General features: G+C 33.5%; 1 protein-coding gene across 4 annotated transcripts in view; it reads left to right on the top strand.

Annotated features, from left to right (window-relative positions):
• Positions 1-3,254: 3,254 nt before the first annotated feature.
• The window catches only part of SP6 (Sp6 transcription factor), a 29,805-nt gene continuing 17,636 nt past the window's right edge, over positions 3,255-15,423 (top strand). For all 4 annotated transcript variants that reach the window (XR_009154970.1, XR_009154971.1, XR_009154972.1 and 1 more), the window contains exon 1: positions 3,255-3,464. The gene's annotated coding sequence lies outside the window, so the exon portion shown is untranslated. The remainder of the gene's footprint in view (positions 3,465-15,423) is intronic.

Raw genomic sequence — 15,423 nt, forward strand, 5'->3', positions numbered from 1 at the left:
AATGCAATTATTAAACAAACTTGCGGGTCATTAAATAAAGTATAGGCTGCCTCAGGGATGGGGAAAGTGTAATACAGGCCCAGGACCATCTCTCCAGCCTCCCTTCAAAAGGTAAATCCAATGAGAGATGGATGTGTGGGGAGCAGGCCTAAGGAATGCAGAGTCTTGGTGCGGCAGAATATGGGAGACAGAAATGAGGGGATCTTTGTGGTTGGTCATAAAGGCGAATGACTGCCAGGCACTTCAGCCACCATAACTTTGAAATGGCGTCCTATGTAATTGTTGAGGAGGCGGGGGGGGTCTGTCTTAACTGTGAATGGCCATTAATAACTGGTCACACCTCAAGCACTACCTGTATTCAGTAAAATTCAAATTCTGCTTTAAACCTTCTTGTATCAGTTGTGAACATAAAATGCTTATGCATCTACCACTCTTAATGACACTAATGAAGAAAATGGAGATCTTTGCCCCCCAAAAAATCATTTGATTCAGAGAGATATAATCTATATTTTATAGCTGGAAAATAAAACTATTTCATATTTGAATGAATAAACCCAGCCTCTGCAAATGCCAAAAGCTTGTACTCTCTGGAACAATGTAAATGGTATCAGTACTCATGGATGCCTCTGTTTCATGTTTCATGTTTCATATTCTATATTCATGTTTCGTGTTGTATAGAGATATAGAGATTTTGGGTCTCTTCCCAAAATCCCCAAAGCTTTAACCAAAGACTATCTATTATTGACCTCACCCCATTCCTAAGAGGTCTGTAAGGGGCGTGCATAAGGGCACTAGCGTGCCTACCTGCCTACCGTTCCTGTCCTAATGTTCCCTTTGATTGTATCCAACTCGTATAGTTATTTCATGCTATGCTTTTATATACTGCTGTGATAAATAAATAAATAAATAAATGAATGAATGAATGAATGAATGAATGAATGAATGAATGAATGAATAGTGCATGAACTGAGCTTAATTAAACCGGAGATGAAGGATGAAGATATAAATACTTCAGGAGTTATGACTTTTTACATTACCTTTCCATGATCTTCCACAGCCAGTCAGTTGGTCAGTTTTCAAAATCTGTTTATTTTGCCTCATGTTTTTTTTCCTTTGGAATGTTGATTGCTCTCAACATTTTTTAACCATAAGTAGCTACATTTTGTCTCTAAGGAAATTATTCAAATTAACCAATTTTTCCTATTTTTACTTTAATATTAGCCTCAATTTATTATTCTATAACAATTTTTTACATATTATTCTTAAAAGTCGTATGACATTCTTCAATCCCTCTCATCCCATTTAAATCCCATTATCAGTCTAGTTACTCTATGCATCTGATGAAAAGAATGGCAGCTCACCAAATCTTATGCCTTTTAATAACATCTGATAGTTAGAAAAGGTGCTACCCAATTCCTGTTTTGTTGACTTCAAAATCAGAACTTGAGAAGGATTAGATTGATGCTATCAATTTATCTACTTATTTGGTAAATGTATATAGCTACCCATTTCATCTACATAACTCTGCGCAATATACGAAGTTAAATAATACAAATTGACTTTGGCATGTATCTTAAGCAACAGAGCATATTGTTTAATTTTAGGAAGAGGATATAGAAGAATGCTGATAATTCTACCATAAAGATTTTTTTTTTAAATTGAGCATTCTTGACTCTTGGCAGCTGTGAGGACAAGTTCCTGCAATTTTCTTGGCAAGAGTTTTTAGTAGTTCACCTCACTTTTCTTCTATGGGCTGAAATGGAGCGCATGACTGACTCAATGTCACTAAACTGGCTTTGTGCCTAAGACAGAACTAGTCTTTTAGTTTCTGGCCCAGTGTCTACAGTAACCACTACATAAAATTGGCATTTATCTCATAATGATTAGTAAATTATAACCAAATCTAATCTATATATTAATGTAGTTGTGTTAGCTGATATACTTCAATCTTATTTATTTCCCAACACTACAAATAAATATATACATTTCACAATCCATATTGTACAATACCTTATTTTTTTCTAAGTCTGATATAGTTCTTTCTTTTCTGACAAGCTCTCATATTCAGTTTAAAAAACTTATGGGAGCTTTTGAATTATGTGTTGCTGTATTTTTATGTACATGCCCAGACTAAAATGAAACAATAAACAGATGTCTACTTTGTCAAGGAAAGGAATCAAAATATCATACTGGCAGGTAGGAATGATGCATTTGTGGAGTTGGGAGTGAATTCACTTATTTAACCACCCTATATATTTTAAGTAACTTTCTTGATGTGCATTTATCTTCATTTATACATTTGCACGGACTTGTCATATGATATGTGGATATGGCTAGTGATACTCCTTCTACTTCACACAACCTTCTGAGGAAGGTTTTGCTTATCTATGGTTTATTGAATAAACAACAATTCGTTAGGTTCATGCTAAACTACAAATCAGCATTTAATATCTTGGTTGAGAGATCTTGGATTTCAGCTCTGAGGTTAACTTCATGTAGTTTTAATGCTGTGTTAGTATAATATACAGTGCAATCACATAGTTAACTGATTTATTCACTTTTGGCTCTTTAGTTAAAAACTTAAAGCCCTGTATATTATAGATGGTATTAGGTAAAGGGATGTGTGTGATGGGAGTATACATCTGATTTTTTTTTTGTGAGGGTTCTGCAAACACTTCAATGGGAACATTTTACCAATTGCTGTTTGGATAAGATCATATTCTCCTGGGACAAAAGTTAAGCTTTAGTTTTTTGGCAAATATATCCATTTGGGGACAGAAGAGTTAAAACACGAATCTAACTTAATTCCTAAATATGTAGAGTTTAGGCAAACGACAACTGGACTACAACCTACTGAATACCGACGCGTAACTACAACGGAAAAACTAAACGTGCGTTAGGTGAGTATGAAAATTGTACGTGCTCAATGATCGGACTCCCAAAAGCAAAATGGGGTGGGGCTGGATATAGTATCTGCAGCCAAGAGTTATTTTCCGGGATCGGGGCCAGGTAAGCCGAGTTGAGTTAAAGATGCGGGTCTTTTAAGGGGCTTTTATGGCTTCCCAGCCGAGAGTCTGTACAGAATGCGTGTGTGGTTAAGCTAGCCTTCCGAAAGAGGAAGTGCGCGTTTTGTTTCTCTAGGTCGAGCCCATTGCCAAAGCACTTGTCCATACGTGAAAGGGTTAAAGGTATCAGGTACTGGGTGGGGCTGAGGGGCGTGACTTCGATTTACTCCATCCTTCCCATCTGTGAAGAATTGAACCACTCAGTCCTAGAGTAGCTCTTAACTTGCATATACCTGTCTAGCTTCTCTCGGTCACGTTCCCTCGCTCTGGGTTCTCCGAGGACTGCCTCACTTCTTCGGATTCTGGATTTTGCTTTGGAGACCGCAACACGTTTTCCTGACAAACCAATGTGGAAAAACCTGCTGGAGGACCGCTGCTTCCACCAGCAAGTTTAAACCAGTACGTAACTCAATTTCTTTTCCTCTCGGTTTCTTTTCCTTGCCTTTTCTTTCGTGCTAGAAAACAAGTCCGCGTTCAAAGATGCTGAACTTACCAAAGAGCCAAGCTTCTTTATAAGTAAAAGACAGGGACGGGCACAACGAAGATAAAACGATAAGAAACGTTCGTTTTGGCCTCTTCTCTTTCGTTACAAATTGCCCAAACTTTTGGCAGATACTTCAGTTCTTCGTCGGTTTTTTTTCCTATTTCTTGAAATCCTCAGAACAACGGAGCAAACTAAATTTACGCACACGTTTTGTTTGAGTAGAAGTCCCCTTGAATGGAGTATGACTTCTCGTTGAGAAAACATAGATACCTTTTCCAATTAAAATAACTGAAAGGAATAATGATTACAGATAAAGCAGACTTTGTGTAATTAGAATAAGCTGTATTAGGAAATTAACACAATCACTTTTCTTTATATTTTAGTATGAAAGTATAATTTTTTTCTATTTGAATTTAATCTAATATTCTCTAGGTAAGTACATATGGAATTGCAGTCTTATTGGACTATACATTTTGTTGCATAAAAGTGACTTAAGAATTGTGGCTCTATATGTGTATAAGAATACAGCTCAGATTTAAAATATTAAATATTGCTGAAAAAAGACAAGGACCAATAACGTACTACTATACTGTAAGGAGATGATTGATCTTGTTTTAAACCTTACATTTCAAACTCAGAAAAGATCTGGGTAGGACTTGACTAGGTGTGAATGTTTCAAGTTAATAACCTTTAAAGCATCACTAAAGCCATAAAAGTGGATTAGTGCAAGTATCAGTCTAGCAGGCAGATACAACAAAATCCTCACTTTGAAAAATAATCATATTTCAGAATTATATTGATACCGATAAAGAAATATTAATATCACTATCTATAGATATAGATGGAATTTGATTCAAAATGATGTATCATAGAGTTTATGAATTAGTTTGGGTTGTTCCTTTAAAATAAGAAATCCATGTTTAAAATTATATTTAAAAGGAGGCAGAATTAGATTTGATCTATCACTTAATTTAATTACTGTCCCTAGCTCAAGGCCAATGATGGAACATAATCTCAAACTGGAGAATTTGGCAGCTGTTGTCTAGTACATGCAGTCTTTCATTATAAGAAATGGAACTAGGCTGCAGGTGGTTTTTACGCTGATATTATTGGTGATTCTCTTTCATTGTATTATTAAAATCATTCTGATCTTAGGAACTGTTTTCTGACATAGTGTCTGGCCTTGGAATTGGGAGAACTCACCTAGCATTAGGATTGTGTTTGCATTACCAAGATTTATATCCTAATCTTACAATTTCACGAATTATATTAGATGGAGCACCCTTTAAAAATACTTGGTGATATACCCCCAAATGATATTTGAAAATATGTATATTGTCATTATGGAATGAAGGTTCATTGTGGTTCTCAATTCAATGTACACGCAATGAACAACACAAGGTTAATATTCTGTATTGTATAAAATAATCGCGAGGCACTTCTTTACATAATAAATGCACTGCAGAGAGCCTTTTATTAATTCGCTGCATTGGGGCTTAGCTAATTATGACTGGATGATTGATAAGCAATTACCATTCAAAAGTGCTGGAGTTTTTTCCTTGAAAATGTTTAGCAAAATATTTTCAAGGAAAAAACCCCAAGAATGTCCAATTGCCTTTTGGAACAATGGAACAACAATGACTATCCTGGATGATTGAGAATCTCCATAAACAATTACCATTCAGGTGTGAGGAAGAGACACCAAAAAAGTACAAACTTTTTCATAAGGACAGAATGATGAGAAACAGAGATGTCTTTTTTTCCTTTGAATTATGGAAATCCAGCTTAAGTGATTTGCAGCACTGCACCACGTAGTTAAGTCAAAGATATATCAGAACAATTAAAAAAATCCTAGATACAGTTAATATTGAGTACTCATGGAGAATACAGTTTGTACTGTTATGCAACTTCCATTTACCTCAGGCAAAAGCAATGGGTAATGAAAGAGTAGGGGGAATCTGTACATTCAGGCAATATATTAGATCAACTGAAGGCTAACAAGTGTGTAGATTTCCAATTTCCCCAAGATTCCTTATCGTACATTTTTAAATGAGTTATTAACAATTCATTAAAAAAGGAGAAAAAAAGTTTCTTTTCCATTTCCTTTTTCTTATCATTTCACTATCTTGGGTCATGAAGCAGTCTCAGAAATTTGCATGTTTTTGTGGTGGTTTGTAAAACCTCCATTGCTGTAATGCTTCAATGCTTCCGTTGTTTCCCATCTATCTTTGGCTGAAAACTTCCTAGCAGATATGCCCATACATTTATCTTGCTTGTTGTCCTGACATTTCCTTCATGGAGCTCAATATATCCTTTTTGCTTTCTTTGCATTGTGGTATGGCTGCTGGAGTGAACAAGAGAAATCAAGAAAATTGAGAGCCATTGTGCATGTTCAATTCTCAATGGGTACCTACAAAATATTTACTTAATTACTACCTATGAAATGGTTTGTGGGAGAGATGGCAATGGCTATGTCTAAGTAATTATTGTATATCTAAATGGCAGACATGCTTCTGTGTAGTGAGTGAAGCAAACCTTCAGATAGTCATGCCATGAGTGAAGGCCTATCATCTTCTATTTTTAATTTTATTTCCCCCTTTTAAAAAAACCTGTTACTTCTCGGAAATCATATATAATCCCATCAAGGATGCTTTGTGTGCATTATTTTTATTTATTAATTAAATCTTATGTTACCCATCTCTCTACATCCCATTTTACAAGCATATTCTAATGTTTAATCAGACCAGCATTATGTATCGGAGCATTCACTGAACTTGTCGATCAGAAGGGTTGGCAGTTCGGTGGTTCAAATCCCTAGTCCTGCGTGAGTAGGGGGTTGGACTAGGTGATCTCCAAGGTCCCTTCCAACTCTGTTACTGTTACTTTGGGCAAAGAAGGTGAACTAGATACTTACTGACTCACTGTTCATTTTTTAAAATAGCAAATTAGGCCAATTTCCTTTGAATAAAAGTTTTTCTTGAAATGTATCCATTAACCAGCCCCAGAATAACATTGAACTAACTAAGGAAAAAAACTTGGATTTTTCAAACTTGGTAAGAAGTTCTACCACATGCATATTTTCCTTCATGCTAATATTAAACCGGCAATAGCTCTCTGTTGGTAGAACAATGTTCACCTTGGTAATGAACAATGTCCCCCTTCCTTAAACTTTTCAAGAATTGATGTTGGAATTTAATGTAGATTTACCTGGAAATAATCCTAGTGATCTTAACTTCTGAAGAAAAGTTTACAGCTGAATTGTATGAGAGTCCCAGAGATTAGAGTTAAGATATGAAATAGGCTGCTGGATTTTATGCATAGATCCTCTAGCGATTTACTTTCTAATCTTTAGTAAGTCACTTTTTCTGAGCAATCTCTAAGATTAGTTGAACTTCAAAAATAGAAAATTAGTTTAGTGTATTAAAACGTATTGCTATCACATAAATTTTGTACCTCTCCAGTTAGTATTGTGCTCTAATCAGAATTACAATATGGTATTTGTGCAACAAGTTGCAGGTGTTCACAGTCCAGTGGCATTTTTATTGTGTTGGAGAAGCGAAACTAAAATTGAAAGAAGGTGAGTTGTTCATTTAGTGAAATTTCCTTAACTGTAACATTGCATTATTGCATTCAGAAGTAATTGATTTGTAAAGCAAAGCTGTCTATGATATAAGAAAATTCTGATTAGCCTCTTTCGCATGCACACGTACACCCACACACCCACAGAATGTATATTTACTCATAGAAGCAAATTTGTTCAGTTATTGGGAAGGATCATTGGGCCATTTTCACAGCCAAAATAAGACTCTGCTACATATACAATCCACATTAGGCACTTTCACATATGTTATAATTCCACATATAATATTATGCATTTCTGGATAATTCCACATATAATATTATGCACTTCTAGATAAACCTTGAGTTAAATCAGTGTGTGTCTATGTGGGTACCTTCTATAACCTCTTCCAATATAAAATTCAAAAGGATTTAAAGGAAAGGAGTTTCTTTTTCTTTGACAGACCAGCTTAAGATTCACAATGCTATGGCCTATAATATTTCTATTTTTGTTTTTTTGAAATTTCCAATACATTTCCAAACATATTTTAAACCTGCATAAAGAACAATTTAATACATAATATTGAAGTCAAGAAGTATTTTTATTATTTTTATGTGTATTTAGTAATTCAGAAACAACTCACTTTTTAAAAGGTAATTTTTCCCCATTCCAAAGCAATTTCCATTAGCAATAGCACTAAGACTTATATACCACTTTACAGTCCTCTCTAAGCACTTTACAGAGTCAGCATATTGCTCCCAACAATTTGGGTCCTCATTTTACCCAACTCGGAAGGCTGAATCAACCTTGAGCCTGGTGGGATTTGAACTGCCAAATTGTAGTCAGCCAGAAGTCAGCAGAAGTAGCCTGCAGTATTGCACTCTAACCACTGTGCCACCGAGGCTCGCTCATTTCCATTATTCATTTCCATTAATGATAAAACCATATCATTTCTTTCTAAGCCTTAAGAATCATAGTTGCCGTTGCTATATAGCTCCCATCTTTCATATGCTTCATATGCTTTTGTTCAATAATGCCAATTTAAAATGAATTGTTCAAAGTTTTATTTTGAAACTATGTAATAAAAATTGGGTGAAATTTAGCAACGTCAGGATACGTGTATGATGGACAAATGTTTCAGGTTGATTCACTCATTAAAGCAATGTTGAAAAAGCATACAGAATCTAGATAATGCAGAGTTTGGCCCATTACAGTGACATGTAGAGTACATAGAGTACCATGTACTCTAAATGAATTGCTTTGGCATGTTTCTAAAACTAAATTGAACATTTTAAATGGAGGTTGCAATGCAATTTCTATGCACCCAAGTCTTTGGCTATATAGATTTTTGTATGTATCAGTTTGGTCATATGGACAATTCTTTGGATGCTTTTACAGTTATTTTTATAACTGTATAAATATGGATGCTTTAAGAAAGAGACAAATTGCTGTCTTCAAAGCAGGTAACTTGGTGCAAGATAACTGCAGTGATTTGAAAACAGGCAAACTGAACCAAGAACGATGAACTACCTAAGTACTTAGAAAACAGGAAACAAGAAGCTGTATGTATTCTTGTTGTATGTATATAAATGATCCATTTGGATCTAGAAGTTTAAAAAATACTCCTTTTTTAAATAGACGTGGGTAGGATTCCAATCCTGCTTATTTTAATAGATCTGGTCAACATTTTTCAATTATCCTCAGTTAGTATCACTCCAGATTTATCCTCTGAACAGAGTCCTAATCTTACTTTGTGGCAAAGTCATATTTTCTCCGTTTTAATCAGAGCCAAGTAGATTTTAATCTAGTATGTTTTTTATTTGAACCTACAAATATTATGAGTAGGAAACACACATCTAGAATTGAAGAATTTGAGCCCAGGAATTTTTCTGAATACATGAATAAAGGTTATGGTGCTTCTTCTAGTTTATACCAACTATTCTCCAATATGGCAATAAAAAGAAGAAAGTAGCAGATAAATTTTAATTTCAAGTTGCACATTTCTTTTTGGTGGATTTCTGGGGAGGATGGGTATCTAGGAGGTCACAAGGAAAAGATAAAGATGCTTGGATGCCTTTGAAACAATACTCAATTTTAAAAATTATTTCTGTTAACAGAAATTGGAATTTGTAATAAATTACTGTATTAGCATCTGCCAGCAGATTTTGGCTTTTGCTCACTTTGTTCTATGCCACCTAATATCTGCTCTAAAGTGGAGATTGGTCTAAACACATACAATTTCTTATCTCCAAAGGCTACAATTGTCAGATGGATCTATTACTCTATTTGATTTCCAAGAATTAAACGCTGTGGGTTATTTTGATAGAAATTTCAAACATTTTGATTTTGTGTTATAAGGGCAAATATTTGGCTAAATATCTAAATACTTTTGCGACAAAAATACCTGCAACAAAATGATCTTTATGTTCTGCAGATTAGAAAGTAAAAATGGGATTACAAGTAGGTTTGAAAAGTTTGAACATAATTCCATATTAACAAAGAAAATATTTTTTGTGTGTGTGATTACTATCATAGAATAAAATTTTACGTTGATTTCAACAAATATCTGGAGGCAGTTTAGCATTGAATAAATACTGTGGTTCAGTTTTTACTCAAGTGCTTTTTCAGCTAGAGTTATGAACAAAAGCATATGGGATTTGTTTTAAAAGATTAACATCATAGTTTTTAATAAGCTTAATTAATTGATGAAATCTATATGCTACAAACTTCAGATGCTGTTTTTGAGATTCCTGATGGGCAGGGATACTTTTTCTTTGAAGTGTGTGGCCATAAGTACTTAATGGGAAAGCCACTACTGTTTACATACTGGCAACCATACAAATTATATGAGAAGCAAAATTTAATCTGCAATTAAAACTTTAGTCAGCGGCACTGATCAATGAGCTGCAGCCCTTATTTAAATGTATGTGTGGGAGAGTGAGAGAACAAAGTTTATGAGGTTATTACTTGTATTCATTATCAAACATCTTTCTCCCAAAACATCATGACCAATCAAATCAACTTAGGAAATATTAGTCTAAAATTTGACAGCTATAATAGATAAGGTAACTGTGATGGATATAAGTAAATGCAGTTATAAATGCTTGGGCATTGCTTTTCATATGGGCAAGAGAAGAAGTTGAACTGGGTTTAAGAAGGAGATCACAAGGTTGAATGTGATCCTAAAGTCATGAACATGATTTCAGAGCATCTCCAAAAGTTATCAAATTGTTACTTTTAATGTTAAAGAAAAAAAAATCATATGGTTTCAAAAATGTGTCTCAGTAGGTCATATCATAAAAGCAGGAAGCATAGTAAAAACCTAAAATGAGAATAAAAATGAAACTCTACCATTATACAATATACATAATGACCCTTTGTTGTGCAAAGGCTATTCAGACTAGCTCTGTCATTAATTAATTATTCACCCATATTTATATGCTGCTTCGTCTTCTGACTCTAGACAACTTATGGAAAATGAAATAAAACATTCATGAAATAGTAAAATCCATCCATAAAACCAATAAATTATAAGACAAGATATTAAAAACTATAAATAAACCCATAGCAACTACTAAATAACCTCTGAGGCTAAAAATAGGATTTTGAATTGGCTTGAAACCAGTACACTAACAGTATGTAAGACAGATTTTCTTTGATTGTAGCAATCTGGATTTACTAATAGTTAATGCAATAGCAAGCACTTAGACTTAGATACCCCTCTGTAGTGCTTTATAGCACTTTCTGAGCAGTTTACAATGTCAGCATATTAGCCCTAGCAATCTGGGTCCTTTTTTTTTACCAACATCGGAAGGATGGAGGGCTGAGCCAACCTTGAGCCCCATCAGGATTGAACTTCTGGTAGTGGGCAGAGTTTGCCTGCGATACTGCATTCTAACTACTTCACCACCATGGCACTTACAAGCTACTGCATTTTATACTAGTTGCGGTTTCTAATGAGAATCTAATGAGAAAATTCAAGACATTTTCTTCCTGGTTTGTGGAAGTGACACAGAAAGACAAGATTGACAGATATGTTTACTTGAAAGTAAAGCATTCCATTTATTTTATACTGCTGCAATTTTATTTCAGCACATTGATGGAGATGGGTGCTAACAGTACAAACATGCATTTGATGCAAACCGAGTGACAGTTGGGAAGGGTCAGGAAAGAAAGGGAACAATATTTGCCATTTAAGCACTGGCTAAAATATAGAAGCATACATTTTAAAAAAAAGATTTAGCTCTCCTGAAGCCTACTGATGGCTATCTTTTTTAAGGCATTTTTTTTTCTACAAATTTTAAAGTAGTCTTATTCAATTTGATAAAAAGAATGTTCTTTCATTCTTTTCTTCCAATTTTTGTGTGTTGTTGGATTAATATGTGAAATTTGGCTTATAGCGTAGCAAAAGAACATGAATGTGCAATTAATATCTCCAATTTTAATCATTAATTTTATTTGTTAAAATTGTGAAATACAACCCCCCAATATATATTAATTAGTGATTATTCAGTGAAGGAAAAAACTAAATAATGCTTTATGTTTTTAATGTCTTATGTTCTAATTATTTTATATAATTGTTTTATAATATATATATATATATTATATATATATATATTGCATTTATATCCCGCCCTTCTCCGAATCCTGTCTAGAGTCTCCTGAGAGAGAAATGAGTGGCATATAAATTTAATAAATATATTGCAATACTTAAATGAAGTAAATGTAATAAAAAACAACTTAATTAACAAAGATATAAGAAGTATAAATACCCATATGGAATTAATTCAGTTGTTTATATTAAATCTAGGCCATGGAGCAGTGTATTATGTTATCTGCTTATTTTTAGAACATAAATGTTTTCAGAAATTGATAACAAACACATATCCTGAATCCATTCCTTAAAATGAGAGTGATTTAATTTTCAATGACATAGAATTATCTTCTTTGTTGTACTTCCGAATCGTCAGTCAAAGCTCTTCAGAGATAACAAATTGTATGTTTATAATTCAACAACATATTAAGACAGTAAAAAGAAATGTTCTTCCTATATTAAATTGTACTGATTTGAAACTCCTATAATTGTTTTTAATTGTTTTAATTGATAAATTATACTGGTTGTTTAGTTTTTGTTTTAATCTTGTAGACTGTAGACAGGGTCATATCAAGTGAGATTATATAAATGCAGCAGACAAATGAAACAGAACAAGATAAATTAACCTTCAAATTTCTTAAATTGCTAACCAGTCTTTATTAGGTCAATTAACTGGAAATCACCCAGAATTGGATAGAGGTTGGGCAACTTTATATAAATTTTAAATTAAATAAATATATAATTATAAAATATAATTGTTCTAAAATGTCTAAAAAGGATTAGGAAAAACACTACAGCATACAACACCATCTATAGAACAGTACTTAGCAGTGGTTATGAAAATAAAATCAGATTAATGCAATAATAACTCAAGATAAAACAAATCAGAACAACCAAGATGTTTAGTCGATATTCCTGGTGAACACCTGTGAAAAGCAGGTAGTATAGAATAGTATTTTCCATAGTTTCAATTATTCCTTCACTGTATATACACAGTCTCTGTTCAATGGGAATTATCTCCCTTCAATAAGGGCCTTTGGGATGGCATTGAATCCAGTTAAAGATAAAGCCCTTCTATGTTTTGGGATCATTATGCAGCTAAGGTACATGGCTAATTGGAGAAGATTGCAAAATGGCTGAAGAAAGTGTCTCTTGATAGAACTAGAAAGCCTTTTTGCAAATCTAAACCAGTAACTCACTGTTTGAGATCAGCTAGCTAAGTTCATATTTGTAGTCCATCAAAGTGATAGTTAGCCATGAAAAGCCATAAAGCATATATTTACCTGGCACTAAAAAGACTGAAAGCTGTTGATTATAATTAAAAGGACTTTAAAGAACTCCAGTGTCCATTCTTTTTAAAATGTTATTTAAAGGGTCAAATAAAATAGTTTTTGATGAATGAATTAGAATCTTAAAGAAGTTAGATTTCATATTTTTAATGCTTAGATAGATCCATTGAATTTCCAAAACTGGATAATTCAGTTCTTTCTTCTATGGATGAGGTATAACTGATATTTTCAATTCAGCTTTTAACACCTTAGAAAATTGAATATTTGACTTCCATTCAAGAACAGCATGTCTTAAATACAAATATCTCTCCAACTAATTGCAACCTTCTTGGGCTTTTACACTTCAATCTCAATGGAATATACTGTGAGACAGAACACCATGCGGGACACAGACACACACCTAATTCAGTATCTCGAATCTGATAAGCAGTCACATTAAAGCTGAATTGCCAACAAAACAAATTCTGAAGCACAAAAGGTATACAATAGGAATCTTATTTTATTGGGCAGGTGAGAGGGGTTTTGGAAGAGATTTCAGAGTGTTGTCCTAACTTCCTTTTTATTCTCTCAATTCTCTGAGCCTTGTTTTCCCCATCGCTGGTATTGTAAAATTCACCAATTCAGTATTGTTATCCTTTCTTCAAAGAATGAGAAACAAGCACCATCTTGTCCTTCAAGTCAATAAAACATCCACAGCTAATCCTAATGACCAGTAGTAGGAAAGTATAACACTGATTAATGGATGGCTTGAGAGCAGTAGAATTTGAAAAAGAGGAAATAAAAAAGCAAGAAGACAATGTTAGAGGAAATTGAAGAATCTATAATGTAGTTCAAAAATAGCCAACTAAGATTTGAACTTTTGACATTTGACCTATCCAGTTAAAGAAAATCTACAGAGGACTGTACTATGGATCTCTGATATAGATTAAATGGCAGTGAGCTAAATAATTTTGGTAATGAAAGCCTGTCAAGGAAAGACCAAAAAGAATAAAATCATTTTAATATTCAAGACAAACAATAACAGAAATCTAGCCAAGATGATGGAGAAAAAGCATATACTGAAGTGATATAGGGGAAGATTGTATGGTGCTATGGTTAAACAGCAGATACAATGTAGAAAGGAAGTTCCTGGAAGGTAAATAAGCTATTTACTAAATTGGAAATATAACAGTGGTATTTAAGAAAATACCACAACAGTTTTGACTTTATTTTAATATTTGGTTGTATATTGGTTGTATATTGTCCAAGTACTATCATATTTCATGAAATGGGCAGCCATATTAAATAATATTAAATAATATAATAATAATATGTTAAATAAAAGTAAAACACTGGTTTATAAACTGTTTCATGCAACTCTTGCTTTAAATGTGTTTATTACACTTGCTATCCCGGTATACAATTTTGGCACACCAGACAACATCCACCCAAATATCTGGAGTATGAATACTGTGTGCACAATTGATGCATGCCTCTGAATAGAATGGGAGCGGCATGAACAATTTAACCAAGTAAGTACTTTATCTGTAAATATCATAATGAAATTGAGCCTTAGGGTTACGATAAAATATCAAGAACAAAATATCAGACAGGCAGATGATATAGGGGGTTAAATAGAGGATGAAAGTATGTAGTTTTATGTGAATTAAATTTGCAACTGAGGTGCCCAAAGGGGAAGTAATCCTGTTGCTACCAGTTTTTTCCTAGAAATATTACTTAAATGAAAATGAAACTTCCATGGCTAAATTTGCCATCAAAGAAAACGAAAGACAATAGCTTGGGAACAATAATAAAATTCTTAAAATTAAAAAATCTCTATGAAGAATGGTGAGGCCTATACCTTTTTAATGAGCATATTTATTTATTTAATACATGACATAATAATGGACTAGCAAAATACATTAATATTTAATCTAGATTAGTAGAACACAATAAAATATAAATGTTAATAAGATCTATGTTCAAATACCAATGTATAAGCCATCTAACCATTGAAGTGCAGCAATAATAATAATAATAATAACAACAACAACAACAACAACAATAATAATACTGGTTTTGTAAATTAATTTATATAGCTAAGAAAAAGAGGCGGTTTGATGTAGTTGTTAAGGTGCTGTCATAGAAACTATGAATTCTAGGCATGAAAACCAGCTGGATGATATTGGGCCAGTTGCTGTCTCTCGGCCTAATTTACCCTCACAGTGTTGATGTTGTAGGGAAAATAGGAGGAAATAGTATTAGGTGCTTCATTGCTTTGAATTATTTATAAAGTAATAAAGATAGGATAAAAATTGAATGAATGAATGAGAGGGAGGGAGGAAGGAAGGAAGGAAGGAAGGAAGGACAGAGAGAGAGAGGAAAGAAAGAAAGAAAGAAAGAAAGAAAGAAAGAAAGAAAGAAAGAAAGAAAGAAAGAGAAAAGGAGAAAGA

Source organism: Ahaetulla prasina, chromosome 4 (assembly GCF_028640845.1).
Source record: "Ahaetulla prasina isolate Xishuangbanna chromosome 4, ASM2864084v1, whole genome shotgun sequence".
In the NCBI taxonomy this organism is placed as follows: Eukaryota; Metazoa; Chordata; class Lepidosauria; order Squamata; family Colubridae; genus Ahaetulla; species Ahaetulla prasina.